This window comes from Bubalus bubalis, chromosome 5 (genome assembly GCF_019923935.1).
Source record: "Bubalus bubalis isolate 160015118507 breed Murrah chromosome 5, NDDB_SH_1, whole genome shotgun sequence".
NCBI classification, from domain to species: domain Eukaryota; kingdom Metazoa; phylum Chordata; class Mammalia; order Artiodactyla; family Bovidae; genus Bubalus; species Bubalus bubalis.
This window is the reverse complement of record NC_059161.1, coordinates 94,243,253-94,265,212: the sequence shown is the minus strand read 5'-3', so window position 1 is coordinate 94,265,212 and position 21,960 is coordinate 94,243,253. Positions and strand designations below refer to the sequence as shown.

Below are 21,960 nucleotides of genomic sequence, written 5' to 3'. Positions count from 1 at the left end.
CAATCTGGGTTTAGAAAAGGCAGGGGAACCAGCAATCAAATTGCCAACATTTGCTGGATCATAGACTGGTTCCAAATCGGGCAAGGAGTATGTCAAGACTGTATATTGTTACCCTGCTTATTTAAATTATATGCAGAATACATCATGAGAAATGCTGGATTGGATGAAGCACAAGTTGGCATCAAGATTGCCAGGAGAAATATCAATAACCTCAGATATGCAAATAATACCACCCTTACAGCAGAAAGTGAAGAGGAACTAAAGAGCCTCTTGATGAAGGTGAAAGAGGACAGTGCAAAAGTTGGCTTGAAACTCAACATTAAAGAAAACTAAGACCATGGCATATGCTCCCATCACTGCATGGCAAACAGAAGGAGGAAAAGTAGAAGCAGTGACAGGTTTTATTTTCTTGGGCTCCCAAATCACTGCAGACAGTGACTACAGCCATGAAATTAGAAGATGCTTGCTCCTTGGAAGGAAAGTTATTTCAAATCTAGAGACTATATAAAAAGCAGAGACATCATTTTTCTGACAAAGGTCCATATAGTCAGGGTATGGTTTTTCCACTAGTCAGGTTAAGGATTTGAGAGTTGGACCATAAAGAAACCTGAGCCCCAAAGAATTAATGTCTTCATATTGTGGTGCTGGAGAAGATGCTTGTTTCTTGGATGGCAAGGAGATCAAACAACTCGATCCTAAAGGAAATTGACCTTGAATATTCATTGTAAAGACTGATGCTTAAGCTGCGATACTTTGGCCACCTCATGTGAATTGCTTACTCCCTGGGGAAGACCCTGATGCTGGGGAAAATTGAAGAAAAAAGGAGTGGCAGAGAATGAGATTGTTAGATAGCATCACCAAGTCAATGGACATGAATTAGAGCAAACTTGGGTAGATAGTAAAGGACTGTGGAGGCATGCTGCAGTCTATAGGGTCAAAAAAAGTCAGACGTAACTCAATGACTGAACAAAAACATTCTCTCAGTGTCCCACAGTGAGCCACAGCCAAACCCGCCTCTCCAGGAGGGTCCCCCATACCTCTAGATAGGTCTCATGACCTACTGTGGGACCAGCTCAGAGTCTGGCCAATCTCCCACATGGACTTGTCCCCAAAAGTCCACTGTTGGTAAAACTAAACTTCTCTCAGTTGTAGTAAGCCTCAACTCCACAGATGCTGGATTTACTATGCCAGTTCCAAGTATTTAATCTGTGGCTTATGCAGCTGCAGGGAGAGATTTCTGTTCCTCTCCCTTTGTCCCACCACCCCTGGGCCTTGGCTTTGGTTTGGGCTCTGTTTCTGCATGTGCACCTCCTCAGGTGTCAGTTGCTAGCCAGGTGAAAGGGAGTGAAAGCTGTGGCTGCCTGGGGCACACTCAGACTGGGTAGGGGTATCCAGACCCAGCTTGGGTGTGGTGGAAATGGCTATAGCTGCAGAGACTAGCAGGCACTTGCCACAGGCTGGGACAAGCTCATTCTGGTGCGAGTCCCTCCCAGTGCCCTCAGAGGTAGGAGCTGGTGTGTGGGGGTGGTGGCGGCCCCACCTTTGCACACCACTCAACACTGGCCCCTCATTTGCCAGGTAAACTGCACTTCCTCTGGGGCATTCCTGGCCACAGAGTCCCTCACCCGTCCCCACTGCTGTAGCCTGCACAGCCAACAGCAGTCCTTTCCCTGGGTCTGCTTAGCCCCATGCCTTAGTGCTCAGCCCCTGCCAGCACTGGTGAATTCCTGTCTCAGGCAGGGGTGCTCAGGGCTGATTCTTGAGGAGGCTTTGGGATGGATGCCAGTCAGGACCTCAGAGTTTATGCAGGCAGATGAGGCCTGAGCTTGAGGAGTGGGCAAGCCTGATGAGTGCCCTTCCCAGGGCCTGAGGAAGCCGAAGCTGGTTGGTGGGGAAGGGGGTTACAATGGTTGTCTCCACCCTTTGCATGCCACTCAGCGATGATGTCTTCCTTCTATGGTGTCCTGGGCTTTTCCCACAAAGCTTCCTGGTTGTGGAGCTCCTTACTCTTTTCCCTCAGGCTGTCTTTCAGCAGCCAACAGCTGTCCCCTCCCTAGGTCCATGCTCCAAACTCCACCTTCCAGCACCCAGACCCCCTCCACAGCAGAAGACACAAGACTCAGGCTGGGGCAGCACAGAACTGTGACACAGACCACGTGCACGTTTCTTGCTTTGTCCTGCCTTGCATAGGCTGTCCACTGTGTTCGCCTTTGATCCCCTAAAAGTCTCTTACTGTGCCAGCAGACATCCCCACTATAAGCTTTTTTGGATTTTTTTTTTTCCCCCTGATGGTAGGAATCCCTCCTCCCCTTCAGCTTTTCACCAGAATTGCTGGTTTCTTTTTTTGATTTCTCTTTTCCTCTTTTCTTCATCCAGGTGGTTGCAAGGGGATCTTTCTTACCCTTTCAGCTATCCAAAGCCTTCCACTAGAGTTCAGCAGGTGATCTGTGAGAATCGTTCTGTCTGTAGATGTATTCCTGATGTACTTGTGAGGAAAGACCATTTTGGTAATCCTTGTATTATGCCATATTGACTCCTCCCCCGAAATCTAATTTCTTGATCTGAACTGCTTTTAATACTAAATCTCACATTTGAGAAAAAGGATATTTTTTGGTCCCCCCAAACATTCACTAATTTCCATTTTGGCTACTAAAAGGATGGAACTAAAGAAATGCTCACCGATTGCTAATGGTGTTCGGACATTAAAACTTGGTCATCGTGCTTGAAAAAGATAATGCTTTCTAAACATCCAAGAAAATTTATTTCATTTATAAATTTCCACTTCATTTTTAGGAACAACAAGTAAAGGGAAACTGGATTCTTTGCAGAATTTGAGAATCTGAGAATTTGAAAGATCTTATTTTTCTTAGGTATCTTTTACATTCACTGATAGCTCAGATCCTAAATATATTCTTTAATCAGGTTCGATGAATGATGGGAAGACACATCAATTTCATTTTGATGAATAATATGAAGATACATAACATTTCACATGCCTCTTCCCAGACAATCCTCCTTCTAGAAAGACTAGTAATATGATTTCTTTCCCCATAAACCAATTTTGCCTATTCTTCAATTTGATGTTAATGGGAAAATATAGCATGCATATTTTTGTGTTCTCTTTTGCTCAGTATAATATTTTGAAGTTTCATTCACATTTTGTCATTAATCAGAAGTATGTTCCCTTTCATAAATTCATATACATCACTTCTTTTCTTTATTCTCATTCTTGTAGACATTTAGGATCTTTCAAGTTTTGAGCTAGTATGAACAACATTTTGTGACCTTTTTTGTATGTAGGTTTTTTTTTTTTTTTTTTTTTTTTTTTTGGTGAACGTGTGTTTCTCTTTCTTTGATTATGTACATAGAAATAGGATTTCTAGGTAATAAGGCATATATGTATTTAACTTTTTAAGAAAACAAAATCTCTGAATTGATTGTACCTTTTGTGTTAGGATAGAAAAGAGCCAGTTCAATTCTAGGACCTAACCCTGAGAACTTGTGAATAAGTAACCTTATATGGCAAATACAACTTTGTCAATGTGATTAGGTTAAATATATTGAGATGGAGAGATTTCTCAGTGTTATCTTAGTGGTTCAAACATAGTCATATAAAACCTTGAAAATGAAAGAGGAAGGCAGAGAGTGGGTCAGAAATGTGGCATTGGAAATAGAGGCAGGAAAGATTAAAAGTATGAGAGGAACTTGATCTACTTTTGCGGGATTTGAGATGAAGAGGTTCACAAGGCAAAAACTACGAGCTGCTTCTAGAAGCTGAGAATAGCTCTCAGTTCACAGCAAGGAAATGGTGACCTCAGTCATAAACCACAAGAAACTGAGTTTTTCCAACAACCTAAATAAGAAGTGAAATGGATTCTCACTTAGATCCCCCTGAAAGTAACAGAGCCCTGCTAACCATATCAGACTTCTGACCTACAAAAATGTGAGATAATAAATTTGTGTTATTTTAAGCCCCAAATGTAAAGTAATTTGTTACAGAAAAAAATAGAAAAATATTAGACAGCTTTCAAAATCCCACCAGTAATACATAAGAAGTCCAGTTACTACAGATTTGATCCAACGTTTGGTAGTGTCTATTTCTTTTAACTATTCTAATGAATTTATACCGGCATCTCATTTGACTTTAATTTGCATTTTCCTTGTGTCTAATAATTTTGATAATATTTTCATGTGCTTATTTGGCATTTGTCTTTTTTTAAATATAAATTTATTTATTTTAATTGGAGGGTAATTACTTTACAATATTGTATTGGTTTTGCCATACATCAACATGAATCTGCCATGGGTGTACACATGTTCCCCATCCTGAACGACCCTCCCACCTCCCTCCCCGTACCATCCCTCTGGGTCATCCCAGTGCACCAGCCCCGAGCATCCTGTATCATGCATTGAACCTGGACTGCTGATTCATTTCACATATGACATTATACATGTTTCAGTGGCATTTGTCTTTTTTGTGAGATGTGCTCAAAAGTGTTGCTTGTCTTTACTGCATGATTCTTTTTTTTTTTTTTAATTGAGGTAAAGTTCTATAAGGGCTTCCCTGGTGGCTCAGTGGCAAAGAATCTGCCTGCCAATGCAAGAGACACAGGTTGGATCTCTGGGTCAGGAAGATCCTTTGGAGAAGGAAATGGCAACTCCCTCCACTATTGCCTGGGAAATCCAATGGACAAAGGAGCCAGGTGGGCTACAGTCCATGAGATCACAAAGAGTTAGACATTACTTAGCAACTAAACAACAACAAAGTTTTGTAAATACTGTGGTTCACGTTCTTTATCAGATATGCTTTCCAAAAGTTTTTCCCAGTCTGTGAGTTATCTTTCATTTTTACAACAGAATCTTTAGAAGAGTAGTGGCACTTTAAAACAAATCTGGATTTAAAGTAAGACAAGCATTATTTCCCTATTGCAATAGGGAAAACACTGGAAATCTGCAAAGAACTCAACATCAAGAAGAAAAATGGCTTTTTCTTTATACAGTGAGGATAAGAAGTGAGAGAGGGGAAATGAGACAAAGGAGAGAAAATGATCAGCAGTACCTGATGGGGAATGTGTCTTTGCTGTGATCAGCCAATCCTTGGGATAAGCTCTTAATAATAAGGGGCTACATTCTCTTTTTAATATTTTCTCAGACTCGGGACCATCAGAGTTCAGGAAAATAAAAGGAAGAAAAAAGTCTAAGTGAAGTTTGGTTTTGAAAAGAAATGGGTAAAATATGGCCTTTTGTGAACACTCAACCAGGATAAGCTTCCATAAGCCTCTTATCCTTATCGGTCAGAGGGCAGACAGAATGAAAAGCACAATCACAGAAAACTAAGCAAACTGATCAGATGGACACAGCCTTGTCTAACTCAATGAAACTGTGAGCAGTGCCTTGTAGGGCCATCCAAGATGGGCGGGTCATGGTGGAGAGTTCTGACAGAACGTGGTCCACTGGAGAAGGGAATGGCAAACCACTTCAGTAGTCTTGCCTTGAGAACCCCATGAACAGTATGAAAAGGCAAAAAGATAGGACACTGAAAGATAAACTCCCCAGGTCGGTAGGTGCCCAATATGCTACTGGAGATCAGTGGAGAAATAACTCCAGAAAGAATGAAGAGACAGAGCCAAAGCAAAAACAAAACCCAGATGTGGATGTGACTGGTGATAGAAGCAAGGTCCAATGCTGTAAAGAGCAATATTGCATAGGAACCTGGAATGTTAGGTCCATGAATCAAGGTAAATTGGAAGTGGTCAAACAGGAGATGGCAAAAGTGAACATCAACATTTTAGGAGTCAGTGAACTAAAATGGACAGGAATGGGTGATTTTAATTCAGATGACCATTATATATACTACTGTGGGCAAGAATCCCTTAGAAGAAATGGAGTAGCTCTCACAGTCAACAAGAGTACAAAATGCAATACTTGGATGAAATCTCAAAAAAGACAGAATGATCTCGGTTCATTTCCAGGACAAACCATACAATATCACAGTATCCAAGTCTAGGCACCAACCAGTAATGATGAAGAAGCTGAAGTTGAACGGTTCTATAAAGAACTTCAAGATCTTCTAGAACTAACATCCATAAAAGATATCCTTTTCATTCTAGGGGACTAGAATTCAAAAGTAGGAAGTCAAGAGCTACCTAGAGTAACAGGCAAATTTGGCCTTAGAGTACAAAATGAAGCAAGGCAAAGGCTAACAGAATTTTGCCAAGAGAACACACTGGTCATAGCAAACAGCCTCTTCCAAGACAAGAGACAACTTTACACATGGACATCACCAGATGGTCAACACCGAAATCAGACTGATTATATTCTTTGCAGCCAAAGATGGAGAGCTCTATACAGTCAGCAAAAACAAGACCAGGAGCTGAGTGTGGCTCAGATCATGAACTCCTTACTGTAAAATTCAAACTTAAATTGAAGAAAGTAGGGAAAACCACTAGACCATTCAGGTAGGACCTAAATCAAATCTCTTACAATTATATAGTGGAGTGACAAATAGATTCAAGGGATTAGATCTGATAGAGTGCCTAAAGAACTATGGATGGAGGTTCATGACATTGCACAGGAGGCAGAGATCAAGACCATCTCCAAGAAAAAGGAATGCAAAAAGGCAAAATGGTTGTCTGAGGAGGCATTACAAATAATTGAGGAAAAAAGAGAATATAAAGGCAAAGGAGAAAAGGAAAGATATACCCTTTTGAATGCAGAGTTCCAAAGATCAGCAAGGAGATATAAGCAAGGCTTCCTCAGTGATCAATGCAAAGAAATAGAGGAAAACAACAGAATGGGAAAGACTAGAGATCTCTTCAAAAAAATAAGAGCTACTGAGGGAACATTTCATGTGAAGATGGTCACAATAAAGGACAGAAACCGTAAGGACCTAACAGAAGCAGAAGCTATTAAGAAGAGGTGGCAAGAATACACAGAAGAACTATACATAAAAGGTCTTAGTGACTGAGATACCATGATGGTGTGATCACTCACCTAGAGCCAGACATCCTAGAATGTGAAGTCAAGGGGCCTGTGGAAGCGTCACTATGAACAAAGCTAGTGGAGGTGATGGAATTCCAGTGAAGCTATTACAAATCCTAAAAGATGATGCTACGAAAGTGCTGCACTCAATATGCCAGCAAATCTGGAACACTCAGCAGTGGCCACAGGACTGGAAAAAGTCAGTTTTCATTCCAATCCCAAAGAAGGGCAATGCCAAAGAATGCTCAAACTACCACACAATTTCACTCATCTCACACACTAGCAAAGTAATGCTCAAAATTCTCCAAGCCAGGCCTCAACAGTACGTAAACCATGAATTTCCAGATGTTCAAGCTGGATTTCAAAAAGGCAGAGAAACCAGAGATCAAATTGCAAACATTCATTGGATTATAGAAAAAGCAAGAGAATTCCAGAAAAACATCTACTTCTGCTTTATTGGCTATGCCAAAGCCTTTGATTGTGTGGATCACAATAAACTCTGGAAAATTCTGAAAGAGATGGAAATAACCAGACTACCTGACCTGTCTCCTAAGAAATCTGAATGCAAGTCAATAAGCAACAGTTAGAACTGGACATGGAACAACAGACTGGTTCCAAATCAGGAAAGGAGTATGTCAAAGCTGTATATTATCACCTTGCTTATTTACCTTATATGCAGAGTACATCATGAGAAATCCTGGACTGGATGAAGCACAAGCTGGAATCAAGATTGCTGGGAGAAATATCAATAATCTCAGATACGCAGATGACACCACCCTGATGGCAGAAAGAGGAACTAAAGAGCCTCTTGATGAAGGTGAAAGAGAGTGAAAAAGCTGGCTTAAAACTCAACATTCAAAATATGAAGATCATGATATACAGTCCCATAAGTTGATGGCAAATACCTGGGGAAACAATGGAAACAGTGACATACTTTATTTTGGGGGGCTTCAAAATTACTGCAGATGGTGACTACAGCCATGAAATTAAAAGATAGTTTCTCCTTAGAAGAAAAGTCATGACCAACCTAGACAGTATATTAAAAAAACAGAGACATTACTTTGCCAGCAAAGGTCCATCTAGTCAAATCTATGGTATTTCCAGTAGTCTTTTATGTACATGAGAGTTGGACCATAAAGAAAGCTGAGCACTGAAGAAATGATGCTTTTGAACTGTGGTGTTGGAGAATATCCTTGAGAGTCCCTTGGACTGTAAGGAGATCAAATCAGTCAATCCTAAAGGAAATCAGTCCTGAATATTCATTGGAAGGACTGATGCTGAAGCTGGTGCTCCAATACTTTGGTCACCTGATGTGAAGAGATGACTCATTGGTAAAGACCCTGATGCTGGGAAGGATTGAGGGCAGGAGATGGGGATGACAGAGGATGAGGTAGTTGGATGGCATCACTGACTCAATGGACATGAATTTGAGCAAGTTCTGGGAGTTGGTGATGGACAGGGAAGCCTTGTGTGCTGCGGTCCATGCGGTCACAAATAGTTGGACATGACTGAACGATTGAACTGAAGATGTAAGAGTTCCAATTTATTAATTTTCCATCTTCAATAATGTATCTTCTCTTTTCTCTAAGAAATATTTGTCTACCCTAACATAGTGATAGACCCTACTAAAATTTCTTCTACTGACATTGTTTGATTTTTCACACTTACATCTATGATCTGTCTTAGAATGATGACATGAACAGTTAGTTACCGGTCAGCTTTCCTTTAGTCCACATAAATATCCAGCTTTGGTGCCACCAGTTGTTGGAAGTTCTGTTTTTTGCATTACTTTGGGAATCTTGTCAAAAATACCAACCATATTTGTGCAGATAAATTATAGACTTTTTATTATGTTTTACTGATTTTTTCCCCATGCTTTTACCAATATGACAAAGTATTGCTATAGCTTTAAAATAAATCTTGATGTAATTAGTTACTGTAACTCTTAATGTTATGCTAGATTTTGAAGAAATGATGTTTCTTTCTTTTTAAAGATATTTTAGCTAGTCTAAGTTCTTTGCCTCTCCAAATGAATTTTCCAGTGAGCTTGTAAATGTCCACGTTACTTGCTGATATTTTTATTGAGATTGTACCAAATATAGATGAATTTGAGGAAATTTGACCTTTCATCACACTGAGTGTTCTAATCAGTGGTATGTTCTATAACTTACAATATTTTTAGATCTTGTTTTGATTTTGCCCACAATCGAGGAAGAAATTTAACTTTTTATGATAGTCTATGATATCAACTTTAGGTTTTTCCATTACTTATCAGATTGAAAAAGTGTCTTTCCATTAAGGTTTACTGGAAGTTTTAATCCAAGAATGTGCCGTGTTTCTTGCCAAATGCTTTCTCTGCAAATTTCAAAAGTGTGTGTGTGTTTTCCCCTTTTATCTCTTAATGTGGAAAATAAGATGGATATTATTTCTTATATAAGCCAACCTTGAATTCCTGGAGTAAAACCCACGAGATCAGTGATTATTCTTTTTATTCACTGTTGGATTTGATTTGATAATATTATACATCATGAAAAATATTAGGTTTTATCATTTTCTTCTATTATAATATTTTTATTTGCTTTTGGCATCAGGATAAGTGACTCAATAAAACGAGTTGAGGTATATTGTTTTCTCAGCTGGCATTGTATTCTCCTTACATGCTTGATGGAATTAATCAGCAAAGTCATTTGGGCCTGGAGTTATCTTTCTGAAACCTTGTTACACCAACAGTTCATTTTCTTTCCTGGCTCTTTCTTGACTACTCTATTTCGTGATGGTAGAACAGATCTAACTCTTTGTGTATAGTTTTGTTTTGTTTTGTTTTGTTTTTTCCGTTGTTGTTGTTGTTTGGTTAATAACGCCAGCCATGAGTAGGAGACTGTGGCAGTTAATATTGAAGTCCTCAAACATGCATGCTTCCACCCCTTTTCTTTTGTGAGCCCATGGGGAATAGGAGTTTAGTCCAGTTATTTTACGCTTAACCTAGGTTCCATCTTTGTTATTGTTTTGGTTACATTCAGTGCTTTATTTTTTTTTTTTTAATTTTATTTTATTTTTAAACTTTACATAATTGTATTAGTTTTGCCAAATATCAAAATGAATCCGCCACAGTGCTTTAAATTGCTCCTGTGATAGACTACTTAGTATAAGGCCTGCGGTACTGAAGAGTTTCTCATGGTCCCGCTTTATCTTAAAAAATCAAGAGGCTCTCCCTATCTGTAAAGCATCTCTTGATGCTGACACCCTTTTTCCCACTGGGAGTCATCTCTTGCCTGGTACTTGATGCAAGGATATGAAGTCTTAAGTATCAGAGATTTAGAGAGGGTTTTTTCTTAATTTCCTGTTCTTGTCTTTTATTGAGTTGGATTCTATGTGCCTTTACCTCAGGGGTCAGGATCTTTCAAAGTCCCTGCCTGTGCTCCAGTAGCAGATGATCCCTGCTTATACTCAGGTGGAGCATTCAGGGAGTGGGCAGTTGTTCTGCTCCTTTTCCAAAAGCAAGCTCCCTCTGACTGCTTGTCAGTGCAGGGTCCAGACGAGGAATACTTTTCTTGTGTTTTCCCAAATGGAGATGGTCAATAGTTTGTATGTATGCAGTGCCCTACAAGTTTCTATTGATCTTCCTGCTTCACCCTCAAAGTTTGGAAGCACTGCCATGCTTGTTCAAAGATGGGGTCTTGCATGTCTAATATGACACTTTTTCTTATGCCAGGTTGTAATAGATTTTTACTGTGTTTGGGGAATCAAAAGAATTTCAAATTGTCACACCAGCCATACATGGTCTTTAGTAATTTGCTGTAGTTTGGGCTGCTTTTTTTCTTATCCACTTTTATGCTAGCTACCACTGTTCTGTAAAAGAGGGGTCAGTTCGTGTGTACCACTCTCCATTGGAGGGCCTCAAAACTCTGGATGCGTCTTACTGCCTTTCCGCCTCAGGCTTCTGACGGACTCTAAAAGATACCATTTTGTAGGCTATTTGCCATTTTCTTGTTAAAAATCAAGCTATGTACTCCTGAGACTTAGTATTTTAAACTGGAACCTTGTGATGATCATAAACTTTTATATAGTTCAGATCTATTTTATTGCAGGACATGAAGCCCAAAGAGTATATAACCTGCTCCTGGTCACAGGGTGTGTCCCTAAGAGCTTATTTCAATACCCAGATATTCAAATTCTAACTCAGTATTCTTTTTCTTAAATCTGACTTACCTAAAGATCCTGTTCTTGTTTTGTTTTCTGTTCTTCCTCCAAGCCTTTCGCCTTTGTATGCAAAATCCATTTCCCTTCCTGAGCATTCATAACTATAGAGAAATTACAGCACCATAAACCTGGGTTTTAACTCCTCCCTTCCCACTAAGCCAACCAGTGTACATATAGGAAAATCTTCAAGCAACCAGGAAGGGATTGTCTTTGAAAATCATGTTTCCTCTATGAATAGAGGATGCATTTGCATTTTTCAAAGACTGCTGCTTTAAACCCAAAATAACTAGTAATAAATTGTTTATGATCATGATCTCTCAGTGATATTATGGATCTTTCTTGTACTAAATATAATTAAACTAGCTTAAAAGCTATCAATGCTATTATTTATTTCCCTAGAAAGCTATTTCACTTTTCATTTTAATAAATATTGCCTTAGATTTAGAAATATGAAAATATAATCTATAAAAAAGTATAGTAATCTCCTAAAAAAATGTTATTTGAGACAAATGTATATATGTAACATTTAGCTTAAAAGACAGAATAACATATTTTATCATTCTGTACTTGAATAGGTTTTTTTTTTTTATTCTCTACATCTTGTTTCAAAGGCTTGCAACCCACTCAGTAGCATAGACAACTTATACTTGCCAAATTAAAATATTTATTTCCAGTTTAATCACTATCCCTTTTAGTTAAAATATTTTGTCACTTTGAATTTCATCTACTTAGTCTTGGCTTAAATCTTTGGTATGACTCAGTCTTTTAATTAAACTATAAGTCTTTTAAATTTTCCACATCTCGTCAATCTCTTCCTCAAGTTTGTGTCAGTACAGAGGAAGCAGAATTTTTCTTTCTCTATGACAGTGGGGAAGAAGGATTCTTTAGGTTTACCTGGTTAAAGGAAACAAAAAGATCTACTTGACTGAGAATGCAAGAAAGGGCAAAATGTAGGATTAGCATTATAAATGAGTACAGATAGATCTATTTATCTGAGTCATGCAGAAGGCATTACCACAATACAAGGCCCTTAAATTGTGAAGCTGGAAATCACCAAGGAGAATACACATTAACCTGATGCCATGGAATGGACAAAAGTGTACAAATAGTGCAAATGCTACTGTGGAAATACTATTAATGGAAAACATTGATAAAATGCTTGTTTTTAAAGTGAAAAGGCAATGAGATCTCTAGTTTCACCCCTACCATGTAAAGGGCTTGAGAGTCAACATTACATTCTTGCAACAGTTAAAAGCTGAAGAAACTGAAGATCAGTGACTTTTTGTGAACCTATCAAAAAACTGACATTGCAGGGAAAACTGTCACAGGAAAATCTGGAGAAGTCACTGGAGACAGAGGAGTTCTTAAATGGCAAATAGATATTATCTGGGTATGGACTACATGAGAAACTCTTGGAGGCTTTAGTCTTAAAGGGACCTTACATTTTCATGGCTTTTATTTGCAGGTAACTCACCAGATAGTAAGAAACACCTTGTGAGGGAGAAGGAAAGAATCCTAACAGATTACCTCCAAACCAGTCTCCATTGAAAAAAAAAATAGGTTCATTTTTGAGAGAAAAATATTTATCATAGGCTTTTCCTAAAGCCATAGAAGAAGGGCATTTATTTTATTCCAGTCATTCTAGCAAGTCTGGGTCACCTAAGGAGAGGATAAGGATAATTGAGAAATGCCTGTTAAGATCACAGTCCTGCTCCACAGCACAAAGAGATTAAATCATAAGATTATACAACAGTTTCCCTCTCCCATATTTTGACACCACCATACAATAGCAGTAGATTACAGCTAAAAGAGCTGCAAGATGCAGTCTATTTCAAGAGTAGTTCTTAGGGAAATCCAAAGACAACAGCAAAGATAAAAACTGACATTACAGGAATTTGAAGCCTCTGGCACATAGAGTTACAGGAAATATAAAATAAAGCTCAAAGCATAGCCAGATTAATGTATAACCTGACAACTAGAGACCTATTAGCTCAGTTTTTATTATTCAATACACCATGCATGACTTTCAACAAAAAAGTTGCAAAGCATGCTAAAAGGAGAAAAAACATCACTCTCTGAAGAGGCAAAGCAAATATCCCAGACTCAGCTATAACACAGAGAGCTTAAAATAACTAAGACTTAAATGTTAAGAAATATATTGATAAAAGCTATAAGCAAAATACTTGTCAGATGGGTAACATAATCAGAGAGATGGAAGTACAGTAGAGAATCATAAGAAAATTATAGGAATTCAAAGCATTAACATGCGAGAAGACACAATTTCTTCTCTTATTCATAATTGATCTATAGATAATTGATGTTAAAGTAATAACTGGCACAACATATTTGGTGGTAATAGCAGATAGATAAATGAATCACAGATTTCACAGGGACAGATGGAGGAGCTGAAGATGGTCTGTCATGAAGCACCCCCATTACCTCCACTACCCTACATAAATTGTATTATAGGTAGTGGACACAGGTTTATAAAAAAATTTTATTATAAACTTTAGGACAACCACAAAAATCATTCAAAATAAGTATAACTAATATGCTAAAAGAGTAGATAAAATATAATTATATAAAATGTTCACTTAAAACTAGAGAAGGAATAAAGAAAGAAAAAATGCAATGAATAGAACATACTTAAGAATATGACAGTGTTAATCCAGCTACATCCACAATCAATTTAATGTGACTGATATAAACACAAGTTAAAAGAAATTTGTCAAAGTGGATGAGAAAGAACAAAGCCTCATTATAGGTTCACTATAAGAAACTCACCTTAAATATAAAATCTCATAGGTTAAAAGTAAGATGATGGAGACAGATATACCATGTTAACAATGATAGAAAGCTGCAGTAGCTCTATTAAATTTAGATACTGCAAGCTTCAAACCAAGGAAAATCAGGGGGGAAATGCATTACTTAATGATAAACAGTTCCGTTTTCCACAAAGGCATAATAATCAGCCTAAATGTTTGTGGACCTAAGAATAGAACATAAAAGTATGTGCAACTAGAACTCAAAGAGCTGGAAGGAGAAATAGACAAATCCACTATCATTGTCAAAACCTCAACACTCCTTTGTCATTAACTGATAGATCAAATCAGCTAAAACCACTGAGGATGGTTCAACAACTTAATCAGTTTGACTAATTTTAATTTACAGATCTATCTGCAAGAGCAGAATATATATTCTTTGTAAGATCCTATGAAATGTTCATCAAGATAGGCCACATTCTGAGTCTTAAAAACCTAAGTTCATAAAAATAGAAATTAGGCAAATTATATTCTCAGACAACAATGAAATTAAACTAGAAACCAATAAAATTAGCTGAAAATCTCCAGCTAATCTGGTGATTAAACAACACACTTCTAAGTAACACATGACAAGATGTAACAAGAGAACTTAAAAACTTTAAATAAATGAACACTAAAAACAGCTTATGAAAATTTGAGGAATGCAACCTAAACAATATTTGGATGGAAATTTATAGTTTGAAATGTACATCTTCAATAAAAGTAAAGATCAAAAGTCAGTGAGATAAACTTCCACCATAATAAACCACAGAAAGAAAAATAAGTTAAGCTTGAAGTAGATGAAAAGAAATAGTAAAAATTTTAGCAGGTAGCAATAATTTAAAAAATAGAAAATAGTAAAATTCACAAATCAGTAGCTGCATCTTTGGAAAACTATCAATTTTGTAAATATCTCACCCAACTAATAAAGAAAAAAGAGAAAAAAGAAATGTTATCAATATCACGAATCAGGGTCATGATTATTGATCATGTGGATCTTAAAAGGATAATTAAGAAATACTATATATAATGTTATACTCATAAATTTATAACTTAAATGTACCAAAGCATTGAAAGACACAAATAACCACATGTCACACAAATACATAAGCCTCTTGATGAAAGTGAAAGAGGAGAGTGAAAAAGTTGGCTTAAAGCTCAACATTCAGAAAACTAAGATCATGGCATCTGGTCCCATCACTTCATGGGAAATAGATGGGGAAACAGTGTCAGACTTTATTTTTTTTGTGCTCCAAAATCACTGCAGATGGTGACTGCAGCCATGAAATTAAAAGACTCTTACTCCTTGGCAGGAAAGTTATGACCAACCTAGACAACATATTAAAAAGCAGAGACATTACTTTGCCAACAAAGGTCTGCCTGGTCAAGGCTATGATTTTTCCAGTGGTAATGTATGAATGTGAGAGTTGGACTGTGAAGAAGGCTGAGCACCGAAGAACTGATGCTTTTGAACTGTGGTGTTGGAGAAGACTCTTGAGAGTCCCTTGGACTGCAAGGAGATCCAACCAGTCCATCCTAAAGGAGATCAGTCCTGGGTATTCATTGGAAGGACTGATGCTGAAGCTGAAACTCCAATACTTTGGCCACCTGATGTGAAGAGTTGACTCACTGGAAAAGACTCTGATGCTGGGAGGGATTGGGGACAGGAGGAGAAGGGGACGACAGAAGATGAGATGGCTGGATGGCATCACCGACTTGATGGATGTGAGTTTGAGTGAACTCCGGGTGTTGGTGATGGACAGGGAGGCCTGGTGTGCTGCAATTCATGGGGTCGCAAAGAGTCGGACACGACTGAGCAACTGAACTGAATTGAAATAGGTCTATATCTATTAAAAAAAAGAATCAATACTCTTTTACATATGTATTTATCCTTTTTCAGATTCTTTTCCATTATCAGTTATAACGAGATAGTATAGTTGTGTGCTATACAGTAGGTCCTTGTTGCTAACCTATTTTATATCAAGTAGTGTATATGTTATATACAGTGTATATTTTATATACTGTGTGTATGTTAATCCAAAACTCCTAATTTACCAGCCCTCCTTGCTATTCCCTTTAGCAACCATAAGTTTGTTTTCTATGTCTACAGGTCTATTTCTGTTTTATAAATAAGTTAATTTGTTTCATTTTTTTAGATTCCACATATAACCAATATCATATGATATTTGTCTTTCTCTCTCTGACTTACTTCAGAGATACTTCAGAGATATGATAATCTCTAGGTCTATCCATGTTGCTGCAAATGGCATTATTTCTTTCTTTCTTATGGCGAGTAGTATTCCATTGTGTATATATAGCACATCTCCTTTATCCGTTTCTCTGTTGATAGACATTTAGGTTGCTTCCATGTATTAGCAATTGTAAATAGAGTTGCTCTGTACATTGGAGTGCCTGTATCTTTTCTAATTATAGTTTTCTCTGGATATATGCCCAGGGTGGGAACGCAGGATCATCTGGTAGCTCTATTTTTAGTTTCTTTTAAAATCTAAAGTATAAAATGAATCAATAATTAATAATCTAAAAAAGAAAGCACTAGGACTAGATAGTTCTGTTGGTGAATTCTACCAAATATTTAGGGAAAAAATGATGTCAATTCCACACAAGCTCTTCTAAAAATTACAGCAAGAGAAGACTTTCTTTTTCATTCTATGAGGCCAATGCATTTGTGTGTGTGTATATGTGTGTGTGTGTGTGTGTGTGTGTGTGTGTATTTGTCGGGAGCCGTGTTAGGCATTACTGACAAAATAGAGGCACGGCCCTAAACCCTCTCCCTTTGTTCCGCAGGCACAGATCCGGAATGGAGTTAGGCTTTGTGATTCTGACTTGTTTTTCCCTTTCCTCGGGCTGAGTTGACCGAAGAGAATATTAAGGTGCTTATTGTTTTTGAGAGGAGCATGAGAAGGCATAAAGCCTTCTGCAGCTGTGCTCAAAGAATAATTCATAAAGTTAATCAATGACATTTGTTCAAGGACTTTTACAAAAAAGTATTCCGGGGTGAGCACACAGGCCACAGCTTGAGGCCATGGGAGGGATTGCTATCTGAAGCCCATTTGTGAGAAAAGTTTATGGCAAAGGAGTTTGCTGAATTTAGGGTTTAGGAATAATTAAAATAGTTAGAAGCTAAAGATTTAAGGATTGTTGTAATGTTAGCATATTCTACTATAGCTTATAGAAATTAGAGACTTTAGAGATATTATTAGGTAGAAGCGCTCTCTAAGAAATAGTGAGCTGCTTAGGATACTAGGGGCAAACAGGACTTAGAAAGATAAGAATTAAACTGAGGAATGTGGTATGCAGCCCAGACATGAGCATGAGTTACAGTGTATTCACAAGGACACGTGAGAAAAAGTAGATAAGAGAATCGCTGAGGAAGGAACTCCTTTTGAGGAGCAACAATGATTTTTGGAGAAAAATAAATCTGGGTCCATGGGAACTAAAAATATCAAACCTCTGACCTAATGCTTTTGTAAAAGTATAAAAGAGAATCATAAGCTTGAAATAAACAAGCAGTCCAAGAAAACTGAGAGGCTGCCTCAGTTTCTCTCTCGCCGACACCGCTCACCCCTTCAGGTTGAATCCCTGGCTGCTGGAGCTGGACTCTGGCATGTATTAGTCGCTTGGTCATGTCCACCTCTTTGCAAATCCATGGACTGTAGCCTGACCAACTCCTCTGTACATGGAATTCTCCAGGCAAGAACACTGGAGTGGGTAGCCATTCCCTTCTCCAGGAGATCATCCAAACTCAGGAATCTAGCAGGGGTTCTTCTGAGTTGCAGGCAGATTCTTTACCAGCTGAACTACCCTGCAATGCCCGAGACCTGGGTTAGATCCCTGGGTTGGGAAGATCCCCTGGAGAAGGGAACAGCTACCCATTCTAGTATACTGGTCTGGAGAGTTCCATGAACTGTATAGTCCATGGGGTTGCAGAGTCGGACACAACTGAGCGACTTTCACTTTCATTTGGAAGATAATTTGGCAGTTGTTTACAAAGCTTAATATAGTCTTACCATACAATTCAGAAATCATGTTTCTGGGTATTTACCCAAACACATTGAAAACTATATTCACACAATGTTTATTATAGCTTTACTCATACACTGGAAACTGGAGGCAAAAAAAAAAAAAAAATGTACTTCACAGGTGAACAGGTAAACGAACAATGGCATATCTATTCAATGGGATCTATTCAGTGATTAAAATAAATGACTAAGAAGCCATAAAAAGACATGGAGGAAACTTAAATCTATATTGCTAAGTGAAAGAAGCCAGTCTGAAAAGGCTGCTTACCACGAAGTTGAATTCATACCACCATTCCTTTTTAATACCTATGAACTATACAGCATAAAGGAAAGGGCTTAACTTAGGCAAATTTTTAAAAAGTCATTTAGGAGGTCCAGATATCCCAGGATAAAATTAACAATGTGAAAAATATCTAAGTGAGTTTTTTTTAAATTGTGAAACAACCTCACTGAAGGGGATGAAGTAAAAATTGCTGTTCCGACTACCTTTGGGAAAGAATCTGTACAACTAAAGACAAACAAAGTACTCTAGTGGATAAAGTTATTTTCCAAGCAAATATTGATTAATAATTCTTTTTAAGAATTTTAATTTATTTATTTTTTTTGATACGTTGTGTCTTAGTTGCTATGTGTGGGATTTTTCTAGTTGTGGCAAGTGGGGACTACTCTTTAGTTACAGTGTGCAGGCTTCTCCTTGGCGTGGCTTCTCTTATTGCAGAGCATGGACCCTAGGCATGTGGTGTGGGCTTTAGTAGTTGCAGGAAGCAAGCTCAGTAGTTGTGGCACAGGGGTGAGGTTACCCTATGGTGTGTGATTTTCCTGGACCAGGATTCGAACCTATGTCCCCTGCATTTGCAAATAGATTCTTAACCACTGAACCACCAGGGAAGTCCCTGATTTATAATTCTTACATCATTAGACAAGTATACTGGAATTGGACTTAAATAATGTTATAGCAGATGGTAGGAGCCTGGATTTTCATTATTGAAGTGCAAGGTTATAGATAAGAAAAGAGTGGAGGCTAGAATGAACGACATAGTAATGACCTGGAGGTTTCAGTGTGATACACTGAATCAGTACTGATACAGAGAGCTACATATAGAAATATGTGTAGGTATGTGAAGGTACACCAGTTAACATACACACATACAGTCCCCTTGCTTCCCTTGTTCCATCAGCGGGGCCTAGAAATAGTGACATCCAGTAGTAATGAGTATACACAGTGCTCACATTAACAATATGTAATAGGAGGGATTATTGGGGGTCATGACTGGTTCTAGGACTGTAGCAGAAAATAGACAAAAGGGGTCTAAAACATCTTGTAGTGGCAAAAAGCTAAGAAGTGCACGTGCACACACACACACACACACACACACACAGAGTAATGGGGGTATGTCAAAGGGGTACAAAGCAATTGAAGAACTCTGGCCAAAGTTGGAGTAATTTAGGTATCATAGAAAAGGCATCAGATGATTAGAGTTTGACAAGCACTAACTCTACTGGGCATTTTGGTCAACATCAACAGTGATAAGTCAGGTTGATAGTATGTACTCTTGATAGGATGTGACAAAAACAGATTACCTTTCTGATCTTCCTGAAAACCAGAATTCCACTCTGATCATAGGAAAGACATCAGACAAACCTTAGTTGAGGGGTATTCTGCAAAATATCTGACCAGGATTCCCTAAAACTGTCAAGGTCATTAAAAGCAAAGTCTGACAAATTTTCACAGCTAAGAGGATCCTAAGACATAGCAATTAAATATAATATAATGTGATAACTTAAACAGGATCAGAAAAAGTAAACCTTAATAAACTATGTATTTCAGTTAATAATAATGTTTCAATATTGGTAATTAATTTTAATAAATAGACTAATGTAAGATGTGAATAATAAGGAAAGCTGAACATAGTGTATACTCTATACTATTTAAATTTATTTTTAAATCTAAAACAGTTCTAAAACTAAAAGGTTATTTAGCAACAAAGCAATGAAGCCTGTTGTATTATAGAAATGCAATGTAGAGTAATTTAGTGGTAAGATCCCTGGACTAGAAGTGAGGAGACTTGTGGAATTATCCCTGTCATGTGGTAATTTCTCTGTGAATCCTTGAGAATATCACTTAACCTCTCTGGGCTTTTGATTTCTCACCTGCAAAAATATGAGTTTTGTAATAAAAGCTTTCTCTTGTTTTTAAATTATGTTTCTAATCTAACAACTCAGTTCAATAAACCTTTATACTACATGTTTTGATTTTTTTTCAAGAGGATTTGTGTCAGGAAGAAAATTCCATTACCTTTGTTTCATACATGGGGTTCTCTTTCTATGTATAAATAATATACAATGACAGGGCAATTTCAACCCAATTTCACTGTTTCTGAAAGTGTTCATAGGAATCCAAAATGTGAAGCATGTTACCAACTGGACATTTTAAAATAATTTCTAATTCTTTAATATTTTAATACCCTTTTAAAAATTGTTATTCTTGGTAAATTTGTGACAATAGTAAGGTCATGGAGCCTTAAATTAATCTGAAAGATAGCTTTACAAATATAATTTTTTTATATTTCCAAATTAAGAGGTTTTAAACCACTTTATATTTGATATTCACAACACAGTAACCATCATTTTGTAGAGAAGAAAATGGAAGCAGAGAATGGCTCTATAACTGAATCAGTTTACAGCAAGTGAGAGGTAGAGTTATAATCAGGCCTCAGGCTCCTTACTCCAAGTGGAGAGATATAATAATTTTATTCAGATCACAAAATTCCAGTTAGCATAAGACTTGGCACATGGTGGGGGCTCAAAAATCTTTGTAGCATAAATAATTGATGCCACTTCTCTTCCCATTTAGGATATGGGCAAGTAGAAAAGAATATTCCTCCCAAAGGAGGAATGATGAAAAAGCATACAATGTACAAAATCATTGTTTTAAGTCATCAGAGATCTGAGATTATAAGACAGCCAGGGTTCTAAAATATGACAGTTCTCTTTGATGACAGAAAAGACCCACAAACTGATGTTGTCTTCAGTGGAACTTGAAAAGATGGCAGTCATAAAAGGAGTAAGAAGAACATTGAAATTTAAACAAATTCCTGAAGTACCATTGCTGGCTTAGTGTGCCGGTTCAGAATCCCTAGAGTCCCAGACAGAATGGCAGTCTGCAAGTGGGGCCAGAGGAGTGAGAAGGTCCCCCTCCGGTGCACAGGCTCAGCACACGGCCAGTCTCTGTGTTCCTTCTCTCACATGGTCCACAAGCTTCTCAACCCGATTTAAGAACATCTGCAAAAGTCCGACAGCTTACATCATACTTAATGGACAAAGACTGAATCCTTCCTCCTACAATTAGGGATAAAGCCAAGATGTCTACTTCTTAAACCTTTGTTCAGCATTGTACTGGAGCTCCTAGCAAGAAAAAGTAATATAGTACAGGAGGACTGGAAAGAAATAAGTAAAGCTTTCTCTGATGTCCATGTGACCCCCATCTACATAATAAATACTAAAATATTTTCAAAGATTGATATAACAAATGTTATCAATGTTTCAGAACACATTAGAAATTAATTTAAAAAAACACCATTTTCCTAAATGCAGGTAAAGGCTTTTAAACTAACATTCAAAATTCAGATGCAATACAATTAAATATTGATACATTTGACACAGTAAAAATTTAAAAATAAAAACTTGTGTGGTTAAAAACAAAATTAAAACACAATTAACATCTAGGATATATTTCTAATATGTATCACATGTTATAATCTAATAACACTAGTATATAAGGAAATATTACATATACAATAGAAAAACTGGCAAAAACACATGATCAGACATTAAGGGGTATAAAAGTGGATTTTAATATTTTACAATCTCTCTGGCAAGTAGGCAAATGCAATAAAATTAGACAAAGATGTAATTTTTTCTACTTAGATTGTTAAAAT

At 37.5% G+C, this 21,960-nt stretch overlaps 1 long non-coding RNA gene across 1 annotated transcript in view; it reads left to right on the top strand.

Annotated features, from left to right (window-relative positions):
* Positions 1 to 20,991, top strand: part of LOC123333768 — a 113,935-nt gene extending 92,944 nt beyond the window's left edge. Inside the window, exon 3 of the long non-coding RNA XR_006551312.2 lies at positions 20,877 to 20,991. This is a non-coding gene — a long non-coding RNA (uncharacterized LOC123333768). The remainder of the gene's footprint in view (positions 1 to 20,876) is intronic.
* The last annotated feature ends 969 nt before the right edge of the window (positions 20,992 to 21,960 follow it).